Here is a 15,597-nt window from a genome sequence, read left to right as displayed (position 1 = left end):
AAACATGACGCCAATAAGGTGATTCTGGAGACCAAAGTCCTAGAACGTCAGGCACTGAACTCCAATTTGATTCCCCTCATACGATCACTAGAGTCAAGATGAAGGATTTGATGCCAGACACAGCTTGACCTGTGGATGGGTGTGCAAAGCAGAATAAATTAGTCAGCGTTACGTCCGGTCAACTGATATACTGGCTGGCCACTAACGAAACAATGACAAACATGATCCTGAACATAAAAGATGATGAGGGTACCTCGATCTCTAATGCCAAGAGCACAGCAGAAACCTTTGCATCCTACTACAAACTCCTACATGCAGAACATCCACATCCTTTCGGTTAAATCATTAAAAACCATAGAACAGGACAATTTGTACTTACCAAAAAGTAGTAGAGTGGTCCTCCAAACCAAAGGGACAAGACACAATACTGACACCAAGTCAAAGAAAATTCCCTTTGGGACTCCTCAATAGCATTCAACGGTACTCAAACCTCAATCACACCTCACTCGTATATAAACGGTTAAAAATGCCAAAGAGTAGTATATAAATGTTTTATTCACTGAGTGAATGCATAAAAAAGCTCTATTTTATATCAAACTAACATATAAAAACAAAGTGTGGCACAATCATAATTAAATGTTAAAAATTACTTTGTAAAGCACATCAAGAGGATGACTGTTTCACAGTTCATCATTATAATCAAGCAACATTAATGTTTAATTTACATTTAAAAACATCACATATATATGTAAACATTTCATGTAAAAGCATCACAAAAAAAAACATGACAAATAAATACAAAATGACCAAAGGCAACGCGTTTCAGTGGTAGTAACTGGTCCAAACCATCTACTTCAGGCTTTCTTATAAAAATGTGTCCAAGGATTCTAACATCTATATAAAGAGGAGATTATATATTAGAGAGTATATTTCAGTGCACAGGTGGTCTGCACTTGCTGTTTGTGTCTATGCGCCAGTGATCAAGGGCGTGCTCCGCCCGAAACGCGTCTGGCATTCTACTTGTGTGCTGAGCCAGGCCGATGGAAATCCTTGAAATAAATGGTTTTGCACGCTGTGAGCAGGCTTCGTCTTTTGGAGGCAACTCTTTGTGTTTAAGATGTAACGGCATGCCCTGCCGTGACGGAGCCTCACTACACATCATGCGGGTTTGTAGTGCGGAACACTATGAGGCACTACAGAAACAGCGTGTTCATTTCGAGGATTTATAATGTCCTAAACCTGACTATGCTGCACATACCCACTGGGGCAATACTAACATTTTGCAGGACTGGATGGCGCCCACTGTGGCTTTACTGTGAGCGGACTACACAGACCAGAATACTTCCAAGCACACGCCCACTGAGGCGGGATATTTCAGTGCACAGGTGGTCTGCTCTTGCTGTTTGTGTCTATGCGCCAGTGATCAAGGGCGTGCTCCATCCGAAACGCGTCTGGCATATTACTTGTGTGCTGAGCCAGGCCGATGGAAATCCTTGAAATAAATGGTTTTGCACGCTGTGAGCAGGCTTCGTCTTTTGGAGGCAACTCTTTGTGTTTTATATATATATATATATATATATATATATATATATATATATATATATATATATATATATAATATATATATATATATATATGTATATGTGGATATGGCACTTAGTTAAACAACAAACAACAGCAACACTACAGTTCAAAAGATATCAAAGCATCCCCTTTAAATAAATCACCCATATACAAACCCAATGGCTTACCTTTATTCAAACAGACCAGTGTTTTATACATTTCACACATACTCATCACTGTATCCACACACAGTTCAAGCTCACATGCAGCTTAGAGCCAATGCCACTGAAAAGTTAATACAAAACTCTTTCAAAAGTATTTATCCAAAGGAATTGTAGCATATCCCTTTTACTCCAGGTATTCCTGTCACATTTCTAAAAAAACGTCATATATACCTCTCAACCCACTGTTATGTAAGAATGTGGATTCGAAGACAGGGGGACTTCACTATCTGTTGCCTCCTGCTAGTACCAAACAGACCTTATGGTAGCAGATGTGTTACCAATACGGGAATCTAGCTAAAAAATATAATAAAATAACCCACATAGGTATCAATGTCAATATAGGGACTATCAGTTGTCCTAATGAAGATAAGATAAGACCAGTCTACCACATACCTCATACATTAAAACTAGACAGTTTGAACACTTGGTGGTCGCAAAATAATCCTACTCCAATGTCCTTCCAGGGTGAATGTTCAATTTTAAAACCTAAAGCGGGTAAAAGAAACCTCCACGGGTTAGTCCTACAAATGATGTAAAGAAGGCATGTATTAAGTCTTAATGGTTACACCATGGGTTTGATAGATAATATCTCCTCAATGCTTTTACCATTAGGCATATAATTTACCTTAGTAGTTCTTTTTGATGCCTCAATATTCTTCATATACTCAAAAGGCGGCCAGGCAACTCTTCCCTTCAGTTTTCAAATATATCTTTGTACTGAAAACGGGAATCTGTGAAAACAATTGATATAACTTTTTATGCCTTTCCATTGCCTGCTCCATAGAGAGACCCATTTAAGACATATCTAATACTCGTATTTTAAAAAAACGCCATCCTATTTGTCTAAATACAACTAATCCATATCTCCGTTACTACTACGATCTTCTTCAAAAAATGATGCTAGTTATTACTGATGCGTTCCCCATTTCAACAGGCCATGGGCTACTCTGTCCTCACATCTAGTTTGTAAAGGCCCGGGACTCAAAAGGGCACCTTATCTTCGAAACCGCAAGACTGCAGTTTGTCAAGAACCAAACTCACAATCATACGTCTTCCCAGATAAACTCCCTGCTCAAGTTAAAAACGAATATAAAGGAAAATATCCATTAAAAACCACTGTTGCTGGGGGCGTGGCTTGGCGGGCGAAGATGGCGGTCGCAGCCTTGTAGAGCTCCCGCCGGCCCGGACTTAATTCGATCATTTATCCTGACCCCCGAGCCCGCTGTTGGTACCCAGTGCTTGCTTTCGATCTGGCGAAGTCTCCTGTCTACTTTGGTGTGTCGATCCTGCATTTCTTCCCTTCCTGTGATCGGAGGGAGGCGGCGGTGAAGTGCGGCCTGGTGACCGGCCGGAGACCGGGGTCCTCGAGTTTCGCGACGCCTGGTGGCGGTTGCGATCTGGCGGGTGCGGGTGGCATCAGCTACGCCGCCCTTGGCTCGTCTTTCTGGCTGCGATCGCCTGGAGATCGGGACAGTGCCACTGGCTCCTACTCATCGGCTCTTCCCCTGTGTGACCAGCGAGCGGTGACGGCAAGGCGTAGCCCCGCGACAGCCTGGAGACTGGGATCCTTGAGCCCCGAGGCGGCCGGTGACGGACTGGCAGACGGTGGTGGCATCCGATCTGCCTCTCCTGGCCCGGCCCGCTGGATACGGCTGCCCACAGACCACGGAGCCACAGCTTCTTCCTGTACTTTGGACGGCCGCTCGTGGTGACGAGTGCGGGTGAGGCCTGTCCCACCTGGGTGACGCCGGGACCTCGATTTTCGCGACACCTGATTTCGGCGGCCGGCTCGCTTTCCTCTCTGGGGCCTCATCTGGGCCGTCCCATCCAGGACTTGTGACAGTGCCCGACGGTTCGGGGGTGGTGTCCGCCCTGCCCAGCGTGTGCCATGACCAGGGACAGAGGAGGTGGCCCGCCTAAACATGGCCCCATCGATAAATTCACTGGGCCGAGTGGTGGCGCCGGGGCGGCCGGTGGCAGCGGTGGCCCTTGGCCGGACAATTCAGCTATTCTGGCGGCCATCACCCAATCCCGAGACATGCTTGATGCCAAAATTGGGGCGGTTGGGGCGGATGTCACGCTCCTGCGCCAGGACCTCCGCAACGCGGTGGAGTGGATCGCTGGGGCTGAGACCCGCATCACGGCGACCGAGGCGGACATTGGTGGCCTAAAGAAGCGATTGGCGGAGGTGGAGAGCATCCAAAAGACACTGGCGGCCCGCGTGGAGGATGCAGAAGGGCGCGCGCGGCGCAACAACCTCCGCTTCATTGGCTTTCCGGAGCGGTGCGAGAAGGACAGCATGGAGCGGTTCTTAACCGAGTGGCTGGAAAGCTGGCTCCCCGAAGGGGCACTGTCTACATGCTTCGTGATTGAGAGGGCCCACAGGGCTCTGACCCAGCGGCCGCCGGAGGGCGAGCGCCCACGACCTGTCATCGCTCGGCTGCTGAATTATCATGACCGGGATGTTATCCTGCGGGAGGCGAGGAACAAGGGCTCACTCGCCTTCGAGAATCATACTATCATGATTTTCCCGGACTACACGAAGATGGTACAGCAACAGAGGCAATCCTTCATGGACGCTAAGGCTAAGCTAAGGGGCCTCAAGCTCCAATACTCGCTCCTGTATCCGGCCCGCCTGCGGGTGATATATCAATCTCGGACCCATTTCTTCGATTCACCGGAGGAGGTGTTCAGCTGGACCGATGAAGCGGTGCGACTCAGGCCCCACGCCCAGCCGGGGCTGGACCCGGGCAGGTCCCAGGGATCGTCGCCGGAGCGGACGGATCGCCCGAACAGGAAGGGCCGCCATCGGAGGTCTCGCTCCAAGAAGAGATCGGCTTCCGCCAGTGCATCGCAGTCGCGTGGTGCCAGGGACTCGGAGCACTCCGATGCGGGCAGCTGAACATTGCAGGGACTGCACACACTTTGTATGCTGAATACTGAACTGCTCTGCTTTGGCTGGTGAGACTGTTTCATTCTGTCCTTGATATGCCGGTCGGTTCCCATGTGAAGACTCCAGTTATTGCCATGGGGACGCAGTGGGGCTCGGGGGTACTGTTTGTGGGCCTCAGACCCTCACAGATGTGAGTGTTGTTTGGGGGGTGGTGTGTGTGTCATAGTGGGGTTGTTGGGATCCATTGGTATGGCGGGCCCTGGGTCCTCTGTTTTGGACCCGGGTCTCTCCATGCCGCGACAGATACTTCAACGTTCTCTGAGGTATTGGGGTGGTGGGTGTGGGGGAGAGTTCTGGTGTTGCAATTGTTGGGGGGGTTCTGGGTTGGGGGGGGTGCTGAGTTCGCGGGCTGGGGGGGTGGGACCACACGTGTCTGAGGCTTTGATTTTTGTTGATTTGCGGGTTGCACCAGGGTGGGAGGGGGGGCCGGATTCTGGACTGTGTGTCGATAATGGCTGATACTGCGACTATGTCTCCTCCAAAGACTCTGCGGGTGGTGACATGGAATGTGCGGGGTATCCTGGATAAGATCAAGCGTGGGGCTGTGCTGCGGTGGGGGAAGAGGGAGATGGTGGACGTACTCCTGCTCCAAGAGACTCACATGCTGGGCTCCAAGGCCCTTAGCCTTCAGAGGTTTGGCTATCAACAGGTTTATCATGCTGGCTTTACGAGGGGGTCGCGGGGGTGGCCATATTGGTACACCGTAGGGTGGCTTATGTTCATGAGAAGCAATGGATTGATCCTCAGGGCAGGTTTGTCTTTATTAAGGGTCAGCTGGGTTCCGAGCCGGTGGTCTTTGGAAGTGTATACGCCCCTCCCCCCCTGCAGTGGGCATTGTCTGAGCGGCTGTTCGCGCTGTGGGACGAAATCCCAGAGGTCCTGACCATGGTGGGGGGCGACTGGAACGAGGTCATGGATGTGGGCCTAGACCGCCTGAGGCGAGCTCCTGTAGTGTCTGACCCCCCCCCACCCCCCGCGGCTGCTCCCACCCGATTGTGTGCGACTGTGCGTGGTCTGGGCTGGATTGATGTGTGGCGGCATTTTCATCCCGCAGTGCAGGCCTTCACGTATGTATCGGCGGTGCATGGGTCCTTCTCGAGGCTCGATTATTTGTTTGTACCGGGTGCCTGTCTGAGTCGTGTCAGGGATGCCGCAATACTCCCCAGAGGCCTCTCAGATCATTCCCCTGTCCTGGCCACCGTGACCCTCCCCTCTAAACGACAACCTTTTCGCTGGCGTATGTCCGCCTGGCAGCTGCAGCGGCTGGAGTACGTGACGCATTTACGCGAAGCGATCGATCACTTCTGGCGCGAGAACTTGGTGGGGGGTGTCGATGCAATAGTTGTGTGGGAGGCGCTGAAGCCTACGCTCCGGGGCATTGATATAACTTGGTGTGCGGCTGCTCGGCGGAAACGTCGGGAAGCCATTGTGACTGCCGCGGCCCGCGTGGAGGAGCTGGAGCAGCGTGGTCGGCTCGGGGGTGACGAGGGCGTCGTGCGACAGCTCCTGCAGGCCCAGCAGACGTATGCTTCGGTCCTATACGAGGAGGCCCGACAGGCGTGGTTCGCCACGCGCAGCAGGGTGTACCAGTGGGGCGATAAGTCCTGCACCATGTTGCATAGGCTTTGCCAAGCGACTTTCCAGCCCCTAGAGCTGCCCGGTCTTACGGCGGAAGACGGCTCGGTCATGACCGACCCGGGTCTGCTGGCGGCTAGCTTTGCCCGCTACTACGAGGCACAATACGCTCCTCGTGACCCCTTGGTGGAGGGCGAGATTGCCTCATACCTGGACGACCTGCTCCCACAGGCAGTCCCTGATGAGACTAGAACTGCCTTGGAGGCCCCGCTTACGTCCGAGGAACTTGGGGAGGCCCTTGGCCAGTTGAATACTGGGAAGGCGCCCGGCCCGAGCGGTTACCCTAGCGAATTTTATAAAAAGTTCCACGTCCAGTTGGGACCCCACTTTCGCAGTGCCCTAGAGGCGGCGCGGACCAGGGGCGAGCTGCCACCAGACTGGCGTCATGCCGAGATAGTGGTATTTTTGAAGCCGGGCAGGGCGCCGGACCGGCACGACTCTTACAGGCCGATCTCCCTTCTCAACATCGAGGCCAAGATCTTGGCGAAGGCCCTGGCGAACCGCCTCCTGCCCCACATTGCCGACCTGGTCCACCCTGACCAGGCCGGGTTCATGCCGCGCAGGGCCACCCGGCATAATATCCGGCGGGCGCAGGCGGCGATCGACGCCATGGGTGCTAGGGATGAACAAGCCGCACTTTTTCTTGCGGACATGGACCGAGCCTTTGACTCGGTAAGTTGGGCGTATTTGTTCACCTTGCTGGCCCGCCTCAATCTAGGGCCTGTCTTCTTGTCGTATATTCGTCTCCTATACACTAATGTTACGGCGTCGGTCCGTGTGGCCGGCGCGGTCTCTGGGCGCTTTCAAATCGGACGTGGTACTCGACAGGGTTGCCCGCTGTCCCCCTACCTGTTCGCCCTGGCCATGGAGCCCCTGGCGTCGCGGATACGAACAGATGCCCATTTACGTGGCTTTGTCTGAAACGATAACCTAGCAGATAGGATTGCACTATATGCGGACGACGTCCTCCTGTTCCTCACTGATCTGCGGCGCTCGGGTCCCCGAGTTTTGGAGATCATGCGGGGGTTTGGCGAGGTCTCTGGGCTTCACCTTAATCTGACTAAATCGACCCTGTGGATTTTGGGTTGCGGAGTGGTTGCCGACCCGTGGGCCGCCGAATTGCGTGTGGCGACGGATGGCCTGAAGTATCTGGGTGTCTTCCTCTCGACCTCGCGGGCCGTGGCCTGGACACGCAGTGTCTTGCCGGTGTGGGAACGGGTCCAGACAGATGTTAAAACTTGGTCCAGGATGCCCCTCACGATCTTTGGGAGGTCGGCCATCTTTAAGATGGTGGCGCTGCCGAGGCTGCTGTACCAACTCCAAAACTTCCCGCACCCTATTGGCATGGAGTGGTTCCGCCAGGTGAACTCTGTGCTGAGCCGCTTCCTGTGGGATGGCGGTGCAGCCAGGGTGGCCTTGAGGACGTGCTTTCTGTCCACATACTGTGGTGGTTTGGCCACATCCGACCTCCTCTCCTACTACCAAGCGTCGCACCTGCTTGTCCTCAATGAATGGTGGTATGGAGATAGGAGTGACCCGGCCTATGCCCTGGAGAGACTTCTCATGGGAGATCGCACGCTCCACACTATTCTCTATTCGGCTCGTATACGCCGTGGGTTGCCGTCGGTCACTAAAGTGGTATTTGCAGTGTGGCGGCAGTCTCTGCGCCGCATGGGTTGGTGGGGCAAATTAACAGCTGAAACGCCGCTGTGGCACAATGGCATGCTTCCGGAACTGGCGGCCCTGGCCGAGTTTGAGGGTTGGGAGGCTATTGGAATTACACAACTGGGCCAGGTCGTGTCGGGTGCCACCCTCAAGTCCTTTGAGGAACTCCGTGTGGAGTTCCAGATGCCTCAGTCCCAGTTCTTCCGTTACCTCCAGCTGCGGCATGCCCTTGCCCCGAGCATTGCCGGTCTCTACTCCCTGCCGGAGTTCAGCCCACTTGAGGCGAAAGTGTTTATGGGAGACTTGGGAGACAAGAAGGTCTCTAGGATCTATCAGTCACTTGTTATTCACTGCTCCTCCACTCTCAGCTCCCTTCGGGAGGCGTGGGAGGTAGACGTGGGCGCCCTAGATGAGGACGATTGGAGGGAGGCGCTGGAGTCCCCGCGCGGCACCGCTGTTGCGGTTCGGCTCCGCCTGATACAATTCAAATACTTGCATCGTGCCTATTATACACGTCAACGTCTGTGGAAGGCTGGTTTGATTGCGTCATCGGAGTGCCTGCGCTGTGGGGAAGTGCCTGGCTCCCTGCTACATACGGTGTGGTCGCCTGGCTGAATTCTGGAGGGGCGTATGGAGTTGCCTGGTTGAGGTCCTGGGCTGGGATCTTCCTCGTACCCACCGGCTGGGCCTGCTGCATATCATGGAAGGGGTTGGGGGCAACATGTATAAGCGCCATCTGTTGCTCCTGGGCCTGGTGGTGGCCAAGCGTGACCTGGCTCGGGCATGGAAGTCTGTGAGGGCCCCCCCCCTGTCTGCATGGAAGGCTGGGCTAGACTACTTCATGGGCCTTGAAAAACCGGTCTTTGAGGCGCGGGGCTGCCCACGCAAACATTTCAAGATCTGGAAGCGGTGGGCCGACTACCGTGGCCTGTCCTTGGAACCCCCGGCGGAGCAGGAGGAGGACATTTGATCGCAGTGACACTTCTGGCCCGAATGGCAAAGCCCTGGTTGCGCTATACCTGCTTCTTCTATGTACATCGTCTTTGTGTTGCTTTCTGTACATGTGTGGTGGGGGGGGGTGTTGGGTACGGGTGGGGGTGTAGTTGGGGTTGGGGTAGGCTGCTAGGGCATCTTTAAAGCTGAGCTTCATTGGCACTTGCTTCATTAATTACTGTATATGTCATCATTACATTGATACTGTTGTGGTGATCTTGGTGTGTGAAGATACCACATTCTTGATACTCTTATGCTCAATAAAATTGGTTGTGAAAAAAAAAACCACTGTTGCGCGTTGTTAGCCAAAGTGCTCTATATTTTGGCCAGCAAACTACTACCTTCGAGACGTAAAAAACCTCGGTCCCCATATTGAATGCCGTATTGCCACTTACCGGGATATAAAAATCTCCAAAAATACGTGCACGTAGCATCACCTTGTTCGAATGCGAGTGTGGAACTATGCATTAGGCTTGCCATTTATACGCCTCCGGAAACTGCTTTCTGCATGTTACACGTGTTCACATAATCCCATAGACGACGGACTCTAAACGCTAGCGTCATCAGCGTCATTGTGCATAAAAAGAAAGAACGGACTCATACGGCAGTGAAACCTTGCCGCCATATTGGAATGAGGAAAAGTAAACTATTATTAACCACCTAATAATAAAGAACCGCGTGTATCCGACATGCTCATTTCAAAAGATAATGAACATGTAAATAACCAATGTGCACATTAGTGCCATAGATAAAAATAACAATTTTGTGTTTTTCCAACAAAACTCATACAACATAGTCCTAAATATTCATAATGCACCAGTCCCATCTACTTTTAAACCTAAGAGACATATATCTAATTCCCTAACGATGAACACTAATACACAACTCCATACAATCAATACCAGGATACTATATTTGCACCTAGAGAAAAGCTGGGAACCCACCTAAGTAATCAACCTTTCCCACTCTTCCCTCCTGTTCAATCCCTGCCTAATAGTGTTAAATACAGATATATACCATTGCTCACGTTGTTTGCGTTTATTTTCTAAGTTACCTCCTCTTTTATTTATGGTCACTTTTTCCAAAATAAACCAAACAAACTCAGTTTCCCTGTGTCCTTGTTCAATATAATGTGATACCAGGAGAGCATTGATTTTCTTCGTTTTAATTGCGGATGTATGTTCCGCTAGCCTGATCCTCAATTCGCAGCTGGTTTCCCCAATATAGGCCAGCCCACAGGGACACCGCAAATAATAGATGACATTTTTACTTCGGCAATTGCTTACACACCGTGCTCTCACTGTCCTCCCATTGTGGGTGATTTCTTTAGTTATCAGACAGTGGTTGCACATCTGGCAATTGCCACAGCGAGTGTTCCCTATAGCAATGGTGTTGTCTAAAGTTCTTTGTCTATTCTTGGTATCTTCTCTGTAAGTGTGGACTAACCGATTCTGCAGGTTTACATTTCTCTTAAAATCAAATAAAGGTTTTTCCAGTCTCACATCTTCCTGATCATTTAAAATATGCCAATTCATATTTACAATTTTTTTTTTTTGCTAAAATTATTGAATTGGCTAACAAAAACTACTCTTGATGTATTGCGTTCCCTGGTAGTTTTATTCAGCATGGCATCCCAATCATAAAACCTAGCTCTCTTAAAAGAGTGGTTTACGAGGTTTTTGGGCTAACCCCAGTCTTCTAATTTATTTTTCAATACAGTGGGGTGTTCATAAAAGTCTGTCAGGTTGGTACAATTTCTCCTTAACCAGAGAAACTGACTAAACGGGATATTGTCCCGCTGAGATTTCGGGTGGAAACTGGAGTAGTGAAGAAGGGTATTTTTGGCCATCGGCTATGTAAATAATTCTACCTACAGTTTCCCACCCACAGCCTTAATAGTGATGTCCAGTTAATCTACACTAACCTTACTTTGATGAGCAGTAAATCTCAAGTTTTCATCTCCTAAATTTAACCAAGTAAGGAACTCAGTCAACAGTTCACTGGACCCGTTCCAAATAAGAAAGACATCGTCAATAAAACAATGCCATTCTAAATATTTTCATAAAAGGGTGACAGTTCATTGTATATATGCCGATCTTCAAAGTCACCAACATACATAAATAAATAAAAGAAAAGGTAACTTAGAAAATAAACACAAAACGTGAGCAATGGTATATATCTGTATTTAACACTATTAGGCAGGGATTGAACAGCAGGTAAGAGGGGGAAAGGATGATTACTTAGGTGAGTTTCCAGCTTTTCTCTAGGTGCAAATATATAGAGTATCCTGTTATTGATTTTATGGAAATGTGTATTAGTGTTCATCGTTAGGGAATTAGATATGTCTCTTAGGTTTAATAAAGTAGATGGGACTGGTGCATTATGAATATTTAGGACTATGTTGTATAAGTTTTGTTGGAAAAAAACAAAATTTATATTTTTATTTATAGCACTAATGTGCACATTGGTTCTTTACATGTTCATTATCTTTTGAAATTAGCAGGTCGGATACACGCGGTTGTTTATTAATAGGTGGTTAATAATAGTTTACTTTTCCTCATTAAAATTTGGCGGCAAGGTTTCACTGCCGTATGGAGTCCGTTCTTTCTTTTTATGCACAATGACGCAGATGACGCTGGCGTTTAGAGTCCGTCGTCTATGGGATTATGTGAACGCGGTGTAACGCGCAGAAAGCAGTTTCCGGAGGCGTATAAATGGCATGCCTAATGCATAGTTCCACACTCCCATTCGGAAAAGGTGATGCTACGTGCACTTATTTTTGGAGATTTTTATATCCCGGTAAGTGGCAATACGGCGTTCAATATGGGGACCGAGGTTTTTTATGTCTCGAAGGTAGTTGTTTGCTGGCCGAAACATAGAGCACTTTGGCTAACGACGGGCAACAGTGGTTTTTAATGGATATTTTCCTTTATATTCATTTTTAACTTGAGCAGGGAGTTTATCTGGAAAGACGTATGATTGAAGGTTTGGTTCTTGACAAACTACGGTCTTGCAGTTTCGAAGATAAGTTGCACTTTTGAGTCACGGGTCTTTACAAACTAGATGTGAGGACAGCGTAACCCATGGCCTGTTGAAATGGGGAACGCATCAGAAATAACTAGTCATTTTTTTTAAAAAGATCGTAGTAGTAACGGAGATATGGATTAGTTTTATTTAGACAAATAGGAGGGCGTTTTTTAAGTACGAGTATTAGATATGTCTTAAATGGGTCTCTCTATGGAGCAGGCAAAAGAAAGGCATACAAAGTTATATCAATTGTTTTCACAGATTCCCATTTTCAGTACTAAGATATATTTGAAAACTGAAGGGGAGAGTTGCCTGGCCACCTTTTTAGTATATGAAGAATATTTATTTATTTTTTTTCTTTGTCCTCATTTGCGTGCATAGCTCCAATCTATCCAATCCGGAATATGCCACAGAGATAAGAAAAACCGGCTGTGCTTCAGTACCATCTCAGCGTTAGCTGGGTGGGAGATCTTAGTTGGAGGGAGTGGAAGCCAAATCCCAACAGTACATTCACACAGGCCTGGAAATTCCCATTTAGGGCTGTTCGTTGGAAGATAGTGCCCGTGAAACCGTAACCCCATTTGTTCCTTGTTAAAAACAATGGTTGGCAATGCTCGCATTAATCATAGGACTCCTGGGGGGGGGGGGGGGGGGGGGGGGGGGGTTGGGGGAAACCCCAGGCTCAATATGACCGTGCCAACTGTGTCCAAAAAGCTCTTCTACTTGCATTTCCACCTCTAGCTAGATCAAGTTTGGAGATCTGGAGTTCGCCATTCATGAATTGTGGGAGGCTGAGCGTCCTTCCAATGTCTACAGATCTCTCTGCGAGCTGCCAAAATGGAGTAGAATACGAGGTTGGAAGCTGCATTATGTACTTTGTTCTTCAAGCCAAAAATGACAAGAGCAAGATCTATGGTAAGGTGAGAGCCCAATGCCAGAGATAAATCATTTCCTATTGACTCCCAATATGTTGTTATTTCTGGGCATTCATAAAACATATGAATATCAGATGCAGCAACCATTCGGCATCTTGGGCACGAGACCGGACCTGTCGATGAAAATTTTGACAGTCTCAACGGAGAATAATAGGCCCTGTGAATTGTGAAGATATGATTCCGACGTAGCCAAGCTGGCTTCACCAGATCCCACAGTACCTCACACGAAGCTAACCAAAGCTCCTCCAAATCTATGTCCGGCAATGCGTCGGCCCATAATGTTGCTGGGAGGCAAAATTTACCATCTAATTCCTCCATGATCTTCTTGTACCACAAAGATATTTCCTTTTTTGCAGGGGGGCTATCTAGCAGACACGTTACTAAATCGCTAATGGCTCCTATAGGTAAATTGCTACTTCGCGATGTCTGTGTGTTGAAAACATGGGACCAGCTTGAAATTTGTATAAATTTGAATCTGGACAAACTTGGCCCCACCTTGTTTATTAAGTAGTCCCAAGGGAGTAGTGTACCGTCCATAAACAAATCACTCCAGGTGTTGATGCCAGCCGCTCTTAATGGTTGGGTTAATGTATCTTCTGGCAAAGCAGGGGGAGATGGTAAGTCCCATATTGGAGCTCTCTCTGGATAATAACCTAATTTATTTGCCTGCCTCATTCTATACCATGTGGAAGCTATCCCCTTTAAGGTCTTTAGTTTTATTTATTTATCCGAATTTGAACAAAAAACTACTCTGTCCGATTCCCTCGCAGTTCAATAACATAGAGAACATTTGGCCTACCCCTGTTGCTGCTGGTACTTTTAGCAACATACGAGTGTGTGAGAGCTGAAAAGCCCATGCATAAATCTGAAGATCCGGTCCCGCTAACCCTCCCTTCTCTCTGCGGCGTCGTATTTTCTTCCAAGAAATTCTTGGATTTTTACTGTTCCAAATAAAAGTTGAAATCGCGCTTTGAAGTTTAGAAATTAATTTGGGATAAAAAAAGAGTGGGATAGAATTAAATAAGAAGGAAACCTTAGGCAGAATACACATTTTTACTAAATTAACCTTGCCTAGGATAGTGAGTGGAAGATGTGACCAATCCCTCATATTTTTACGACACTGTGCTGCTATTGTAGAAAAGTTTAAGGAAGCGATCCGGTCAATGTCTTCTACTATATTTACCCCCAAGTAACGTAATTGAGGTCTAGATGTCTCGTTAAAAGTAGTTAAGACTGTGTTCCAGGTCATTGACTCTGTTTTGGAAGCATTTACTTCGTATCCCAAAGCTTTCCCAAATTTAAGAGCAAGGTCTATCGCTTCTGGATAAGCTGTATTGATGTCTGACGTGAAAATCATATCGTCGGCATAAAGTGCCACCTTTTTTTCCCAATCACTAAAAATAAAGGGTTTAATAAGTGCGCTATCTCTTAATGTTTGTGCAAAGGGTTCTATGTATAAATTGAAGAGGAGAGGAGATAAGGGACAACCCTGCTGGGTTCCTCTGGTTACATTAAATGACGCTGTAAGGCCCCCATTAATCAAAATTGAAGCAGAAGGACTTCGATATAACAGGTCTATTGCCCTACGAAATCTATCTCCAACGTTAAACTTCCTCAAGGCCTCCGACAGGTATAACCAATTTACCCTGTCGAAGGCCTTGGTAGCGTCCAACGTCAGAACAGATAAAGGGAGAATCTCCTTTATAGCAACATCAATAGATCCTATTAGCTCGTAAGTAAGCTCATTTAGTTGTCTCCCTCTTATGAACCCTTTTTGATTCGAATGAAGTATATCAGGGGCAACCTGGCCAAGCCGTTTAGCTAATATAGTGGCAAAGATTTTATAGTCGGCATTTAAGATTGAAATAGGCCGATATGAACCACAGTCGGAAGGGGGCTTCCCTGGCTTTAAGATAAGCGTTATAGAGGCTTTATCCCAAGAGGCAGGCGGTGCTACCCCTTCCCTCAATATTTGATTAAACAAGACTGTTAAGATTGGGGATATCTCTGAGATCAAATGTTTATATACCTCGCTCGGTAAACAGTCAGTTCCTGCCGCCTTACCCCCTTTAGAACCTCTTATGGCCTGCTCTACCTCGGGAACACTTATTTCCTCTTCCAAAAGTTTGCTCTGTTCGGATGACAGAGAGGGAAGGGAAATACCCTCTAACCAGTTGCCAATATCGTTAGTATTGATATTGAGATCTTCCTGATAATTTGACTGGAAGAATGTTTTAACGCACTCTCTAATTTCAGCGTCACTGGTAAAGGTACCCTTATCTGATGTAATTGAGGCGATGTTATTACGAACCCGGTCTGATTTAATTTTCCAGGCCAACAGCCTTCCCGCTCCCTCCCCATACTGAAAATGAGAGAGTTTGCTTGCCTCCCATTTCTGCAAGACTCGCTTCTCCATTATCGAGGTCAAGTTATTTTTAGGCTTGTTTAGCTCTGCGAGTTTCAGGGACAGGTTATGATTGTCTAAAGATCTGTCAGTATCTAGACTGAATAGCTGACATGCTATTCTCAATAGAAGAAATTTCTTCCCTATACTGCCTTCTTCTGTGAGCTACCCTGTTCTTAACTGTTCCTCTTAGTGAAC

General features: G+C 48.1%; 1 protein-coding gene across 1 annotated transcript in view; it reads right to left on the bottom strand.

Annotated features, from left to right (window-relative positions):
- The window catches only part of PPP1R12A (protein phosphatase 1 regulatory subunit 12A), a gene marked incomplete at its 5' end in the record, with an annotated part of 839,509 nt that overhangs the window by 750,999 nt on the left and 72,913 nt on the right, over nt 1-15,597 (bottom strand). The gene's annotated exons all lie outside the window — the stretch shown is intronic.

The sequence above is a fragment of the Lissotriton vulgaris genome, unplaced genomic scaffold (assembly GCF_964263255.1).
Source record: "Lissotriton vulgaris unplaced genomic scaffold, aLisVul1.2 SCAFFOLD_867, whole genome shotgun sequence".
Taxonomy (NCBI): domain Eukaryota; kingdom Metazoa; phylum Chordata; class Amphibia; order Caudata; family Salamandridae; genus Lissotriton; species Lissotriton vulgaris.
This window is presented reverse-complemented; position numbering and strand designations above follow the sequence as displayed.